The sequence below is a fragment of the Leptinotarsa decemlineata genome, unplaced genomic scaffold (assembly GCF_025532065.1).
Source record: "Leptinotarsa decemlineata unplaced genomic scaffold, Ldec_3_MD MMD2_tig00026307_RagTag_RagTag, whole genome shotgun sequence".
In the NCBI taxonomy this organism is placed as follows: domain Eukaryota; kingdom Metazoa; phylum Arthropoda; class Insecta; order Coleoptera; family Chrysomelidae; genus Leptinotarsa; species Leptinotarsa decemlineata.
In genome coordinates, this window is record NW_027412681.1 from 4,429,367 (window position 1) to 4,446,731 (window position 17,365).

At 37.0% G+C, this 17,365-nt stretch overlaps 1 protein-coding gene and 1 pseudogene across 1 annotated transcript in view; one reads left to right on the top strand and one right to left on the bottom strand.

Annotated features, from left to right (window-relative positions):
- Fs (Follistatin) overlaps window positions 1-17,365 on the bottom strand; it is a 136,239-nt gene that overhangs the window by 48,394 nt on the left and 70,480 nt on the right. The gene's annotated exons all lie outside the window — the stretch shown is intronic.
- Window positions 9,671-10,498, top strand: LOC111506568 (small ribosomal subunit protein uS2-like; annotated as a pseudogene).

Genomic DNA, 17,365 nt, shown 5'->3' on the forward strand with positions numbered 1-17,365 from the left:
CTCTTACCGGAGCAACATAGTGAGGAAGTGCTTCATCTTCCTGAAAATGAAGCCGATCATCATTATGATTTTGGTCATTTTCAATTATTTCTGTTATGAGAGGATCAATTGTATCTTCAAGCATGTTCAGGTAGACCTCACCAGTTAAATTCCCAGGAAAACAGTGGCCCTACGATATGACTACCTAATATGCCACACCAGACATTGATTTTTTGAGGGTATGGACCTCTCGGAATAAGTGTGGGTTACTGTCATCCCAGTAACGGCAATTATGCCTATTCACAGCTCCATTCAAAAAAAGTGTACTCTCACCGGAAAAGCACATGTTGAATCATAGGTGCGGATCATCAATTAGTAGCTGGCTCAGTTGTTCACAAAATTGCAGCCTTCTATCAGGATCATCTTCTTTGAGTTCCTGTACTAATTTAATTTTGTACGGATGAAATTTATAGGCTTTTAATATCCGTATTATGGACGAACGGTAGACACCTGAGGCTGCAGCAAGCTGACGGGTACTTTGAGTATGATCCAATTCAACATGTCCCAAAACAGCGACTTCCACTGCTTCATTTCTGATCGGTTTCCGTGGTTGGTGTTTCACATTACAGACAGATCCGGTATCGACAAACTTTTGGACTAACTTGGCAACGTACGAATCATTCACATTTTTCCCGGGATGACTGTTATTAAAGGGGAGCAGTAAGTCTAGCACAACTATTATGTTGATAATAAAGTTTAGCAATTTCAACTCGTTCAGGAATGGAATAAACCTTTTTTACAGTAAAGTTGAAATAATTTCAAAAGCAACCGAACTGAATCAATGAACGTTTGCCTAAATTTTTTTTGTACACTTATCTGCTGTTGTTATTTGAACCAAAAAACGCACGAGCGACATTGAGGAATGTAGTAGTGATAAAAATGCCGTTTTTTCCGCATTTTCATTAACACCTAGTAAATGTTCTTACTTTTTTTATAACTATTCAAGTAAATACAACAAATTAGGTATCATTGGAAAGATAATTTTGTGCCCTTTCAAATGATATATCACTCGACCTCACTTTCCATTTTAAATTTTAGAGTTGTTACTCACCCTCGCTAGGGGGTTGAAGGCACAGGTAGAAAAATACATCTAAAATGTGTCTCCCTCAAAAGCAAAATTGACCTGTCCGAGCATTTTTGCGTTAAGTTACAAAAAAAGGAGAAAAGCAAGGTGCATACTTTTCGTTGGACCACTTGATATATAAGAATCTACATCTCAAGTTTGGTTTCGAGAGAAACAAACTGCAAGCAACATCAGATTTGACCGACATTCCTTTCCCAACTGTACAAAAAATAGTCAAAAACAAAGCTTACGAACGCAAGACGCGATGTGATACAGGATTACCAAAACCTTCAGATGTTTATCTATTACATAATCAGAAATAATTATTGAATAACGAAATTAGTTAGCTCCCTAACTATATTATTATTATTAAATGGTTTACTTGAACTATATACCTACATTTTTTATCTATCTCGTAGGGTTCAGTCAGCGTTTGCATTACATTAAAAACCTCTGAAATTATGCATGTTATATACATATGAACCTTTTTATTGAATCAATCTATTTTTTTTTAAATTCGCATCAAAATCCGTTGCGTAATTTTAAAGATCTAAGCATATATAGAGACAGACAGCGGGAAGCGCTACTACGTAGTAATTGAAAGAATCTTATTGTTTGTCAACTTTGATTGATTTGGTGGAAAAGTGGAAATTAACTCACAAAATAAAATTAATAGTTTCGTGAAATAAACACGAAACTCTTACAAAACAAAGTAGCATTTTAAAAAATTATTACTGTGATGTCTGACACAAATGAACAAAATAATAGATGGCTTCTGTCAAAAAGAAAAATGATGCTAAAATTAATAAAGAACTGACGAATATTGAGATCCAATCTAATTTTCCATTTTTACAAGTTTCATTTTTACCATATGACAATATAAATGTCTATATATTTTTTTATAATTAAACCATACATTATTTGATGTTTCAATTTTCTGAAAGTAGTTTTTACTTTCGATCGAACCTAAAAAAAGGAATAATATATTAAATATTTAAATTGAATAGATATTTTTTTCGGAGAAATTTTGGGAAATACAATTTTTGGCCTTCTACATTTTTTGTATCAAGATGAAGAAATAGAAGGCCAAAAATTTTCTTTCCCCAAAATATTAAATATTATTATAAAAGTTTGATTTGAAAGGGTTATATTTTTAGGAGTGATTAATTTTTTGGGAAAGAAAGTTTTTGGCTTTCTACTACTCCATCTGATACAAAAAAATGGATGAGAGAATCTTCCAAAGAAAGGAAGGATTAATCAATTTGAAAATAAGTAACTCTATACATGGATGTGTAGATCATGCAAAGAAGTAACTTTCAGACACAAACTGAAAGAAAGTCCTCCTGAAACAGCTACTTTCATATAAACATTGAATTACACGAAAGAAAAAATTCTTTCGAAACAAATACTTCTATATGAACACTGAATTATACAGAAGATACTTTTCTCTATTCAAATAGGTGAATGAATGTCATTACGATGTCATCGATGACATAAGCAGATCAAGCTTATTCCGTGACATTCAAAATCGTAATTCATGAATGAAGTGTGTGTATTTTCTATAATGTTATCCAATTTGGTACTGAAGAGCCTTAGGGCAAGTGTCTTAAGGCGAAACACGTGTATACCAGTTAGGGTGACAGTGTTCCATGTGAGTACAATTTATTACCATTCATTCAAAGTAGAACTCATGTGAATGATATCTGATTCTTATTCCTCCACGAATGTTCGATATACAAACTGAATAGAGAAAAGTATCTTCTGTATAATTCAGTGTTCATATAGAAGTATTTGTTTCGAAAGAATTTTTTCTTTCGTGTAATTCAATGTTTATATGAAAGTAGCTGTTTCAGGAGGACTTTCTTTCAGTTTGTGTCTGAAAGTTACTTCTTTGCATGATCTACACATCCATGTATAGAGTTACTTATTTTCAAATTGATTAATCCTTCCTTTCTTTGGAAAATTCTCTCATCCATTTTTTTTTGTATCAGATGGAGTAGTAGAAAGCCAAAAACTTTCTTTCCCAAAATATTATAAAAGTGTAAATAAAAATATACAAAATACATTATAACAGGATGTAACAGTCTGGGGATTTTTAATAAAACTATTGTTTGTTGTTTGTATAATATCTTCATGATTGTTACAATTTAATATGATAGGAAATAATAATTGAACATGATATTAATTACAGAGCAAAGTTGAGAATGTAATTTTAGAAGCTCTTCAATGGAGATTGAACCATATAGAGTCATACATTGGGCACAGTTTGAAAAATCTAGATATCCCTGTGAATATTAAATGTGCAGTAAATCAGCCGGCGGAGTGTAGCAAGAGCTCATTAACATCGATGAACTCGTGTAGCAGTGTTTGTACAGCAAGTGTAAAAATTGTTGTGTAGTGAACTGTGAAACACTGAAAAACAAGGTTCTCAGTAGATAAAGCAAAGAAATTGTGAACAATGTTTAAGATTTATGCACGCGGAAGCAAGAGCAGGGGAAATACAATGGGGGTTGGACTCAAATCTTCGAATGTTTTGTGTGATATTAGAATGACCCCGATACAACTTGCACCGAGATGAGTTTTCCATTTTCTTGTCCGATCCGAGAATGAAAAAATCAAATCAATCAGCAGTCGTCCCACTCGCTTCGATTTTCAAACGATTTCTCAGCATTTATCGTTGATCGAATCGTCAATCACTCGATGTGCCTGCGGACATCCGCCCCCCGTCATTACAAAACAGCCGAGGATCGTTACGCGCCTACCGCGCTCTCGACATTATCGGTTATTATTCGCGATTGCATTAGCTGAAAAGTGAGTGGCGTAATTGCGGCGACGAACGCAATAGTAATAGTAATAAACGTCCTCTCTGAATCGGTCGCAATTCACGACATTTCTTGGCTTTCATGCGTAATTAATACACCTGCAGGCCCGATAATTACGTTCGACGATAGACGGCACTTTTACGATTATCAAGGTTCGAGAGTGCTCGACAGTGACGTGCACGGAGGCGGGAGAGAGGTTCAGTTTTCTCTCTTGAACTATACCAGTATGATATTTGTGACATCACGATTGAATGTATTCCTATGAATGAAGGGGGAAATTGGTAGAGGGGTGCCTTTTATATTTCGGAATTTGAGAACAAAAACAAATATTAATCATCAAATATTAATATTGTAATTCAAAGTATTCCCCACGATGATCTATATACTTTTGCAAGTGTTTGAACCAATTGTCGAAGTACTTTTGCCACTCTGATTGAGGTATCTCCAAAACATGCATTCTGCAGCAACCGCTTCTTCAGGTGTCGATAAACGTTGACTTCTCAGTTTGTGCGCGAATAAAAAGAAGTCATTCGGTGCCAAGTCAGGACTATACGGCGGATGACTCATCAAATCGATGTTCAGGGTGCTCAAAAATGCAGTTGTTTGAGCCGATGTGTGAGAGCTCGCATTGTCGTGGTGAAGAGTGATCCGTCTTCGGCGGTTGGTTATCCTGATTTCTTGGAAGACAACTGGCAAAGAAATGATTGTGTTTCAATCATAATTGACTGTTCTGCGTTGTTCTAGTGGTACGGTTGCGACATGTCCAGTTTTTCCGAAACAGGCGACTATTTGTTTGGAAGTGCTTCGAGCGCGAACAAATTTTGTTGGATTTGGCTCATCTTGAAATACCCATATAGTCGACTGCTGTTCATTTTCGGGCTCATACGCGTAAATCCATAAGATTCATCACCTGTCACGATGTCATAGACGTGTTTCGAAGCACCGCGATCGTATTTTTCGAGCATTTCTATCGACACGAGCCTTTTATTGAGCGATTGACAAATTGTGTGGGATCCAACGCGAACAAATTTTTTGACAGTCAAATGTTTATGTAATAATGAATGTATGCTGGTCCCACTAATGCCTAAGGTTGTCTCAATCTCACAATAGGTCAGATGACGATCTTGCAATATTAGTTCGCGCACAGCATCAATGGTTTTCGAAACAACAACTGATTTTGGACGACCTTCTCGAAATTCATCTTGGACTGAACTATGACCACGACTGAATTCACCATACCATCGACAAACACTGGTCCTTGATGGAGCTTCATCGCCAAAAATTGAATTAAGTTCATTCATGCACTATTGCTGAGTTAATCCACGTCGAATGTTGTAAAAAATAATCGCATGAAAATGTTCACGATTTAATTCCTTTTTTGGACCGAGATGAATCTTTTAAGTTACTGCATGTAGAGATGTTTAGAGATGGGCTATTTTTAATTGCATTAGCTAATTTGTTGAACCGATCAAAACCCTTGAAAAACAATGAGTTCATAGTATTTTTGTTTTTTGTTCTGTTAATATATAAGTTATTATTATTTGGAGTGAAGTGGTGGTGAATATCGTGATGAAAGACAATATACTGATTAAAATAAGATGGTCCTAAATTGTTCAATATTTTGTATACGAAGATCATTGTGAAGTATAGCAGTCTTTGGGAAATGGATTGCCAATTTAAAACATTGAGCATAATAGTGATAGGAGTATCTCTACGGCACTTCAAAATGATTCTCATACCACGATTCTGAAGTTTTTGGAGTTGAGACAATTTATTCTGATTGAATAGATATAGGATAGAGGAACAATAGTCGAAGTGTGGCTGAACAATTGACTTGTAAACTGTGATACTTGACTCCGTTGAAAGATTATTGGCAATTCTAGAAAAAAAGAATAATTTCTTTGAATTTTTTTTTATGAATATACTCAAAATGTTCATCAAACGATAGAGTGTTATCTATCTGGAATCCCAGATATTTAGTTGAATTCACTATTTCAATTTTGTCATCATCAATGTTGAGATTAATAGTTTTAGAGTCTATTTGGCTGTATTTAAACTTGGTGGTGATTATCATCGCTTTAGTTTTCATCACATTCAGCTTGAGTTTATTGATTTTTAAATACTTTTTGACACATGCTAGAGTATTATTCATTTTTTGTATAGCCATCGTAAGGTTCACATTGCTACATGCCAATAGAGTATCATCAGCTAAAAAGTTCATAAATTCACAGTCGACAAACAATGGCATGTCGTTTAAATATAGTATGAATAGAAGGGGTCCCAGAACACTACCCTGGGGAACTCCAACGTAATTGTCAATTTCACAAGAGAACATGTCTTCAACTCTTACCCGTTGTTTTCTGTTGGTCAAGTAATTAGATAACCAATTATACACTTTGCCCTCAATTCCATATATATTCAATTTGGCTAGTAGTATAGACCTATCAATGGTCTCAAATGCTCTTTTGAGGCCAAGGAATACGACTACAACAAACTTATTATTATCCAGCTCAGATTTAAATTTGTTTAGAGATAGTTGCACTGATGACTCACACGAATGCAATTTGCGAAAACCCGATTGATTGTTGATTAAAATGTCGTTTTTTTCCACATATTCTATTAGTTAGTTATATACTGCTGTTTCAAGTACCTTCTCAATCGGAGGTAAAGTGTTGATTGGCCTGAATTATTTACATTTAATAGTATGAGGAATTTTGGGTATAGGAACAATAGTACTACTTTTCAATCTTTCTGGTATTTCGCCAGTTTCAAGAGAGGTGTTGATAAGGTGCAATATAACGTGACCGATAGTTTCAATATTTTGAAGTTGAGGATTTCATGTATACTGCACTTATTATCCAAGGAAATTATAATTTTACGTAGGTCATTTAACGAAAGCAATCTAAATTCTGAGAAAATTTCGTATAAATTAAACTTTTTATTGCACCATGACTCTGAATAGTCAATGCTCGCCACAATTTCATTTATGCTTTCAACAAAATAACTGTTGAAGTTATCTGATATTTCAATAACATCTTTTAGTAATATAAGTTCACCAGTTTTCTCAAACTGAATACAATTTGGAAAGTCAATGTCATCTCCTTTAACTAGTTTTTTGAGAGTTTTCCACATTTGTTTAGAGTTGTTTCTATACCGATCAATTTTTTCAAAATAATATTGATCTTTTTTTCTTTTCAACACATTGACAACATCATTTCTCAATTTCTTGAAAGTTTCCCAGTTATTTTGTTTTTCTAGATTTGAACAGTTTCTGAAAACTCTTATGCCCTATCACGATTCTTAATTTAACAGTGAACTTCGTTATCAAACCATGGCAAATGACTGTTAATACTACAATTTTGTATTGGAGAAATATCATCAATAACTGCTTTGCAATTATTCAGTAGTTCAATACCACCTCCACAAGCCACATAAACAACAGTTGTTTTGTTATTTATTTATATAGATTCATTCTGTGACAAAATGTCATGTCACAGAATGTCTCGGAACTCGGATCATAAGTAAACAGAACAGCACGCCTATGAAATATGTCATCTTTGTTTGTCTCATACAGGTAACAGATTCATTGTCCTTTATTAGCTATAACCGATGTTGCCAAATGGTGAAATAGAAACAAATCCCTTTAAATGTTGAATGCATTATTTTATTCCTCTTTTTCAAGTATTCAAATAATTTTTTGAAGAGAAAGGTTGAAATGATAAGGTTAAAATGCGTTTTCTTAGAGATCTTTCATGAAAACTACTTGATTTTCGTCAGGAGGAACATTCCCCATTCTATCAAATACAGATCCCGAGCATTCAAATGGGAATGAATATGAAATGAAAAGGAGAGTTACAAACAAACACACATACATACAGGGAAAGCTAATGAAAGCGCAATAAAAAAAAATTGATGAGTAAATGAATATTTTTTGAGAAAAATGAAAATTCACTTTATTTTTTGACAGACCTCGTACATCCAGATGAGTATCCTATACTAATTTTTGTACTTATTGTGTAAAATGAACGAATCAATATTTTTTAGTTGCTTACACTTTTTTCACCATCAAAGTTGAATACCAGCTCTGTTCTTCACAGTCCAGCATTTCCGGCACTAAAATAATTCAATGTGAGCTCAGAAATAATTCATGTTACCCCGTACATCCTCAATTACAGCGATTACTTCGAGAAAATCAACAGCACGAAAAAAAAGTTATATGCGTCTGTTTAATTGCGAGTATCTAGGATGATAAATTTTTATGAGCCTGCATGCATGTGCATACATTTCAATCCGTTTTCATAGCTTTTCCGTTACTATTTACATCCACGTAAGCTGCATAGAAATTATTTAAAAAGCAGTCTGCGTAATCAGGAGTTCTAACCAAAGTGAAGCATTACGTAACGTATGTTGTGCTGATAAGTTCATAGGCTAACACGAAACAATTTTTTTCTGATTTATTTCATTTTGTCATTCAATATAGTTGCCTTCGAGAGCGATACAATGATTACAGCGGTCAAACAATTTCTCGATATCATTTTTATGGTACGATTTATCTTTAACTTCAAAACAGACCTCAGTTTCGACGATTATCTATTCATCGGCGCTAAATTTCTTTCCAGCATTCTCTTGAGATCTGAGGAAAGGAAAAAGTCGAGGGGGACTAAATCTGGAGAATATGGTGGATGCGGATGCATTTCGAAGCTCAATTCATGCAATTTTGCCATCACTTTAATTGATTTGTGGCACTGTGCTTTGTCTTGATAGAACAGCATCTTTTTTGTTCGAATGGGGCCAATTTCCTGAGATTTCCTCATTCAAACGGTCCATAAATGCTATGTTATAGAGTCTGTTGATGGTTTTCCGCGTGTTAACTACATACTGGGAGACCCTATATACCTGCCAAATCGCCATCGGAATTGGAGTGCCTCAAGGCTCAGCATAGGGACTTGTTTTGATTTATTCATATCTTGCACAGCACTTTTTATTTCCGAATGGGGCCGTTTTCCCGAAATTTCCTTCTTCAAACGCTTCAGTAACGCTACGCTATTGTCTCTTGATGGTTTTTCCCTTTTCAAGATAGTTGATGAATATTATACCACGCGCATCCCAAAATACTGATACCTGCCGACTGTTGCTTCTTTGCACGCTTTGGAGTCGGTTCACCACGTGCAGTCCACTCAGATAACGATCGTTTTGATTCTGCTGTGGAATGACGTAGCCATGTTTCATCCATTGTCACACTTCGACGTAACAGTATTTTTATTCGCCAAAAAGTAATGCTCCCATCAATGCAAGAAATTGTTTACCAAACTAACAAAAGTCGCTTCACTCAAAATGTTCCATCACACAAATAAATAGTCCGGTAGCTGTGAAATTTGTACCCGTTTTTGTTTGAAGGTTAGGGTTTACTAAAAATCGTTTCGATTCAACACTAGAAGCGCCATCTGTGTGTGAGCCTAGTATTTGAAAAACATTCATAAACAGGCGTGGAAAGTGTACATCCAGATGGATTGATAAAAAAAAGAGGGATTGAATGATTGAAATCTCTATGTTAGAATGGGCGAAGCCACTTTTGTCACATATTTGTATTTATTACTCCTTTTTTTGGACTTTGTGAGGCAACTTTTAGTCATCGGCCGTCGTTGCTCCCAGTAGCATTTTAACACGTTTTTCGTAACTCAAACAGAACGTAAAGGTGTCGGGAGGTGTAGATGTTCTTGCTTTCAAAGAGGATCATGTTACCAAGATGTTGGCAGCTGGAACATATCTTGGACTGTAAATGTAAATTTCCAAATGGAACAGTATGTCCATAAACGTCGCTCCGATGAAATTCACATTATTTATCTTCGTAAAACATAGGAAAAGCTCTTGTTGGCGGCACAGGCTATTGTAGCTATAGAACACTCTGTGTTAGTCATTTCATCTCGTCCTTATGAACACTGTTCTCAAATTTGCTGTACATACTGGAACTACTCCCATAGCAGAAAGATTCACTCCTTGTGCGTCCACTAATCAGATTCAAGCTGCATTTATTGTTTGTTACTGATCCAGCCTTTGATCATCAGCCTATTACTGAAGCTTCTTATGTCAACATTCCAGTCATTGCTTTGTGCAATACTGATTCTCCTTTGAGAATTGTTGACATTGCTTTTCCTTGCAACACAGTATTGGTCTTCTCTACTGACTATTAGCTCGTGAGGTCCTTCGTTTTCGAGGAACTATTCAACGCGATACCAAGTGGGAGGTTGTAGCTGATCTATTCTTCTACAGTGAACCTGGAGAGGCACAAAAGGAAGAACAAGCTGCCAAAGAGGCTGTTGCAGCTGTTGTTAAGCCCACTGAAATTGCTGCTTCTCTGGATCCACCAGATATTGACTGGAATACCACTGAAACTGCTGACTGGGCAGCGGAGGTCCCACCAGTTGCTCCTGTAGTAGCTGGCGTAACCCCTACGTATACAGCTAACGGTACGGATGACTGGGTAGCAGAAGTTCAAGAACAGGGGACATCTACAAACACTACACAGCAACCCGTTGTTGCTACCAACTGGGGAAGTTCCAGTGATTGGCAATAAAATTGTTTTTAAATAATGACGTGTGATACATGATTTTGTATCAATAAAAAAACTTAGTCCAAAAATTCACAGAATTGCTGGCGCTGGTTTTGTCGTTGCCGAAGGAAAATCTAAATACTCGCTTCCTTTCAATTCAGCATAAACCTTTTTTTGATGGTGACAATGAAACACAAGAAGATAAATTTGACAACCACATTGAATACTCTGTTAACAAAAATATTTGAAGATCTTAATCGAATGCATAACCTAATGTATATAACCCTGATAGTGTTAACCAGTTTTTGAACTCAACGCGAAGATTCTGGATGAATTGCTCCAACAGCAACTGTTGGAAACGACAAAAAAATTTGAATGGGCCAATAAATGAACCAATTGCATCAATACATTGGTTAATTCTCATCCTATTTGTCTTTTTGTATTTGAAATTATTTAATTACAAAGGGAAAAATCCTGGAAACAGAGAAATGGGGAAGTGAAGAATTGGAGGATACGTTTCTCATTGATCAATTGAAGTGTAGCGCGCGACATTCAAATAAGCTCTGTGAAAGCGGCTGTCCCTTAATGCTTGGTATCTTTACGTTAAATTCGACACTTGATTCGACATTTGATTCAACATGGCGTGGTGTTATTATCAAAGTATAATTCTCTCACGTTCAGTGTACCATTTATAATTTGGGGTTGTCCAATTTGCAGTACAGCGAATAGTTTGATTTTGGATCTTCAAACAGGAGAGTTGCATATATTCAGTCTTTAAGAAAAGTAAGTAAAATGCAATAGTATCGATAGTAAAGTCATGGTGGTTAACCTACTATACCTTATTTTAGACTCGAGGAGAGTTGGTGTGTGGGCTTTGTTGGTTTGACTAAGTACATGTTTGAACTAGAGTGATTTCAGTTGTGTATCTTCAATAGAGAAAAGTAAGTGAATGACACATTCTTTTGTATCATTTGTTTTCGTAATTTTTATCAATCGTTTTCAAGATAGTATCAATTTGCCCAAAAGGAAACAGGGTGGTACCTGGTACAGGCAGGTGCGCCAAGGAACTGAAAACGTAATGAGTACTTTTCAACAAGACAATGCAAGTTGCTCTCCAAGTCATAAAATGTTGTAAATGTTCATGAGTAACCTATGCGAAAAATATCTATCTGATTTTTATTCCAGTTTTATTGTGCCAATTTCAAATAGTGATAATGAACGTTAATGTACATTTTGTTTCAGGTATTACTATTGAAACACTGGCTGATGCATTGTTGGACAAATATAAGGACAACTATTCTGGTGAGCAAAGTTTGGATAACTTTAAGTAAGTGAAATTCATTGAAGAACCACTCACTTTAAATACTTCATTATTTGTGGGTTTATTTTTTGAAGTGAGAAACCTAACCTAACCGAACCTATTTCTTGATGTAATACATTTTTTCTTTTTCAATGAAATATTTATTATTTTTTAGTTAGTGCTAAAGAATTCACACAGTTGTGATTTCAGTATATTTTTTAGTATACATTTGTTTGAGAGTGGAAACATCCTAATTTGAATACATTTCTATTATTTGTAATATGACAGTATTCAGGAATATTTTATTCAGTGGATAAATATTGTGAATTAGATTTTTTATTTTTAATATTGGTTGAAATGTCAAATATTTCAGTGTATATTGTTTTTGAAATATATTGGTTTATGAATATCATTCTTGGAATATTCCAAATATTCATAAAATATATTTAAAGAATATTCTATGGTGTTTTCCTATTGTATATTCCTACAATAAACTAAAAATATCCTGAATATTTTATGAATATTCCTCGGGTTCTATTCCTGGAATATTCTTAATTGAATATACCTTACATATTCTAAGAATATTATAAGATATTCCAAGAATATTCCCAAGGAATATTCTTAAAATATATCAAAGGTTCGCCAGGAGCACTACCAGGGAATATTCTCCAGAAGATATATATATCCATGGCATATTTATAGCATAATACAATATCCTTAAATGTATATTCATGAAATATACCTGGAATATCTATTGCTATGTGGGTAATAATAAATGGTCAGTGATTACCAAATTGAAAAAAAAGTATAACGATGAAAGATGAAGTTTAGTTTACGCTGTTTTACAACTCAACGCTTCAAATATAAAAAAAAATGTATTTGAAAACTCAAAAAGCAGCACTGAAGGACAAAAATATGGAATAGAAGAAATAGAACTGTCGGGACTGGTGATAGGTGAATTAATAATTAGTCGGACACGGCGTTTACAAATAATACAAATTATTAACAACACCAACAAAACGGCAAACAGAAAAATACACTGTAACCTCGTGGCGAGAAGAATGAAGAATTGGGACTAGTTCCCGGTCGAAATCTCAGAACCGAATGAATGCATCGAATTTTAAACTCTAGCAATTGTGGAGGTCATAAATATATTCACAGAGGGTCAACCACTTGGGCCCTTGTCTAATACATAAAAGTCTCACCTACTCGAAACATCCCAAGTGGCGCCTGTCGTTTTAAATATTCATCTGTTTTACGGCAATAAACTCGCGTTTCGAGAGAACAGAACATTCCAATGCGCTATACTATGACGCACCAAAAAAGAAAAATAAGGAAACAGCCAAGAAAAGTTTCTCTACTCAGAGCAAATATAGATTTAGTTTCATCTTGAAACTGAATAAAAATCTAAGCATCTATTATCAAAAGCCGTTTTTCATCGGTAATCGGGCATCGCCTAAGAAAGTGGTGATAGCTTTTACTACCGAGCATTCCCCGACGAAATTCCAAAGGAATCAATCGTTGCCCTCGTCGGTGTTTCGAAGAATATTCGTACGACCTTTCTAAGAACGAAGAACGCACGTCGCAGTCGCATCACGCATCTGTGATTCGGGCAGTCGTGCGTCGAGCACACTTCTTGCATGGGGCAAGGCGCGCGCAGACCAGATAGGCGGCCTCTAAAGGTTATTACCTTCGAAGCCGCACGTCTCTCGGCCGTCTGCGATGCACCTGCAGGCCGGAAAGTCTGCTCTTCGTGTCATTAGTTGAGGGGCACAACGTCGCAGTTGGTTCACCACAAACTGATTTTTGCTTGTTGAGATACGACTACATCCCTGAGTTGTCGAATCGTTCCCAAAGAACAGGAGTTGTTTTCTTGCCGGAGCTGGATTAATGGCCCGGATAATGAGCCCAGAAACAAGTGAAAAAGTAATATCGTCTAGAGACAACAATTCAATTTAGTCTTTCACAATTATGGGCTCGATCACCGACATAACCTATAACTAGACTGCTAAAAGCCTCGGTAGATAATAACATTATCCTGAGGTGGGTTAAATAGCACGACAGGAGTAAAGGTAATCGCATTGCCGACTTTTTAGCCAAGGAAGTGGCTGGCCTAAGAATTTTAAGACCCAGTGACCCTGATGACTTCGACAATTGCGGAACTAGTCAAATGTTACACCCATGCTCAATCCTTAAAGGGATGGGACGAAACCATCGAATGTAATTTCGCCAGGATCACCTTGGGCGACCCTGGGAAGCTGGCGCCGCAGAAATATTTGGCAATGACCAGGAAAAATATACGTCTAACAGTAGGATTTCTGACTGGTCACTGTCAACTAAGGAAACACCTCCATAATATCGGGCTGGTGGACACACCTCTATGCAGGATATGTGAACAGGAAGATGATACTTTCAGGCATGTCCTGTGCGAGTGCCCGGAGTTATCCTCAATAAGAGAGTGTGTGTTCGGCGAGTCTTGGTCTACACTTGCCAATATAAATGAGATGTCTCCCAGTGACCTGTCCACCTTCCTGGAAAGGACAGGATGGACGATGACCTAGGAGGACAACTCCTCGGGAGGATGTACAATGGGTCACATGTGGCCTAAGTATTGCCCTCCCTATTCTACAGATACAGAACTAGACTGCTAATGGTCATATCCTTCATACTCGAAAAATTCATCCAAATTGAATTTATGAAAACGTGTCTGCTCAATGCGCAGAAGGCTCAAAGACTGTCATTTCAGACGTTGACACAACGCTTCGACCATTTTGTTCATAGGCGTCGTCGGCTTGATTCGTGAAAAAAATGAGGTGTTTTGTACTTTGGTGTAGGAATTATTCGTTGAATCACCCAGAAGGTGTTACATTCCATAAGTATGTCAGTTATAATTCTAAAAACTATTAACCAAACTAATCGAACTGGATGAAATATATATATATATATATATATATATATATATATATATATATATATATATATATATATATAGATACTAAAATGGAGACTCGATTTGAAAAACCCATAGAAATTAGGGCTAGGTTCAAGGTAAGTGAAATAAGTCCAGCTTCGTAAAGAAGCCGATCAGTTCCGTTGATGGATGATCTTTCTGCAGAGAAGCCAATAGCGAAGCTCTGCCAAACACTGAAAAAATAATTCGGTCCGCGATAAGGCAAGTACAAAGTATATGATCTGCTCTGTCATCATTTTTCAAACAAAAATAACACGCCAAATCTTCAGACAGTCTGAATTTCTTCATACGGTGATTTAGACAATAGCAATCTGTGAGTAGGCCTGCTAGGAAACATATATCATTCCTGAGTTTGGTGACATACTTTAAAGGACCTGAAATGGTTTGGAATAGTCCAGTACTGGTTGATTCTGCCAGATTCATTCTTGCAGTCCAGATATTTGGTGTTTCTTTGGGAAATCTGAAGCAGGACCAATGACAAGTTCTGGACCAATGAAACCTCTTGCAGCACCCTCACTTGCAAGGGAGTTAACAGGACAATCTTGTCAGTTATCCAGGCCCGAGACAATTTGTTGATTCTTCCTGGGTGGGGAGTTTTTGATATTGCTGATAGTGTAATAGTGGATGACATAGTTTTCCGATGAAATACGGTCCTAAAGCAAGTCAAAATATCTGTTCTGATACTGTATGCACCTGCACCAGATTCTGAAGCTGTTTTTGATTCTTCGAAACGCTAATAGTTATTTGCTCTTAGTATTTTCCTTACCCGAAAGAGCCAGTTCTCTCTGATGAAAATTAGAACTATGAAGCAGGTTGTAGTTGCTTTTTGAGGCACAATTTTGCATCTTGGACATTTAATTTCTCCTCCCAGAAAGATGTGGAGGAGAGATAGGTTTGGGATTATTTCTATAGCCAGTGTGATGCTGAAAGCACCAGAGGGGGGGAGCTTTTTGGCCAGCAAGCATTGCACCGTACCTGATCATTGGTCTGACAATCGTCACATATACCCAAAGGATTTGTTTCGGTCATAAGTCCTATGACGACAAATTATTCGACATGCCCATTGAAACAGGCAGGTTTTGTGTAGAACCGTTTCCAAATGAGCATTTCCGATGATATTTTATTGAGCAAAATGCTTTAGATATTTCAATTTCTCTCGAAATGAATCAACATAAACATGAAAGAAAAGTTAAATCATCCATATATCTCTTCCTAGAAAAAAGAGACTATTGCATTTTGCTAGTGTTTACAAACATCTGCTTCCTCTGGCACTAACTATAAACATCGTTCAGTGGTTTTTGGATGATATTCCAGCATACACTTCCCCTGTAACGATAACAAGTTCGCCGGCTTTAGAATGCTAATCCACTTCTTGTCAAGGATATTGAGTGAACTGTTCGGAGTAACCACAGTTTATAGGCATGACGTAGATCCAACCAGTAATAGTCGATTTCACGCTTTTTTCAGTCAAAGCTGATTGAAATGAGAAAGTTTTAGCTTCAATATACAGATGGAATAAGAATTCGGATTCTCACGATTCCAGGACGTTAGTCAGTGGTCGATAGTAGTGAATCGGAAAGATAAGGGATAAGGAGGTAGTGAAACGACCCAAGTACTTTCCAAATCAAGTGCCGGTTGGTACTGGGTTATCTCCGAGAATATATTTGTATGGTTACATAGACAGGGATGAAGCAATGACATTACAGTGGAGAAAGGAAGTGGAAAAACGAATACGAAGAACATCCACGAGAGGTAAGAATGGAATACAAGACGGGAAAGGAGGGGAATATGCCGGGACGGGAACATGACGTGTAGGTTGTTTACTCTTTCTATAGTATCTTGTTCGTTGCCTGCCTTAAAGTCTACGCACACTGCGACAGGACGGAAATATAACGGGACGTGGCCTTCGAGCGGAGACAGCACGTCATTGGCCTGGCCCGTCCTATTCTCTTTTTGGCATGTGCCTGTCCTTTGCCTTCCTCAGTGTGCGACCCCTTTAAGAAACTATAGAAAAGGAAATTAAACTTCCCACATTGTTCCTGTCCTGTCGCAGTGTGTGTAGACTTTTATTGCCCGCTCGTCATAAGAAACTATAGAAACAGAAATGAAACTTCACGTCATGTGAAGTCTACGCACACTGCGACAGGACGGACCAGGACGGGAACATGACGGGACGTAGCTTTCGCGCGGAGATAGCACGACATTGACCTGGCTCGTCCTGTTCCTGTCTTGGCATGTGCCTGTCCGTTGCCTGCCTTAGTGTGCGCCCTCCATGAGAAACTATAGAAAGGAAAAATGAACTTCACGTCATATTCCCGTCCCGGCATGTTTCCGTCCCGGCATATTCCTGTCCCGGCATGTTCCCGTCCCGGCAGGTTTCCGTCCCGGCATATTCCTGTCCCGGCATGTTCCCATCCCGGCATGTTTCCGTCCCGGCATATTCCCGTCCCGGCATGTTCCCGTCCCGGCATGTTCCCGTCCCGGCATGTTCCCATCCTGTGCTGTCCTGTCGCAGTGTGCGCATATTTCTAGGGCGCGCACTGCCATAAGAAACTATAGAAAGGTTCAAGTTTTAACGACAATGGGAAAAAAAAGAACGTTTGTGGAAAAAACCCGCTAA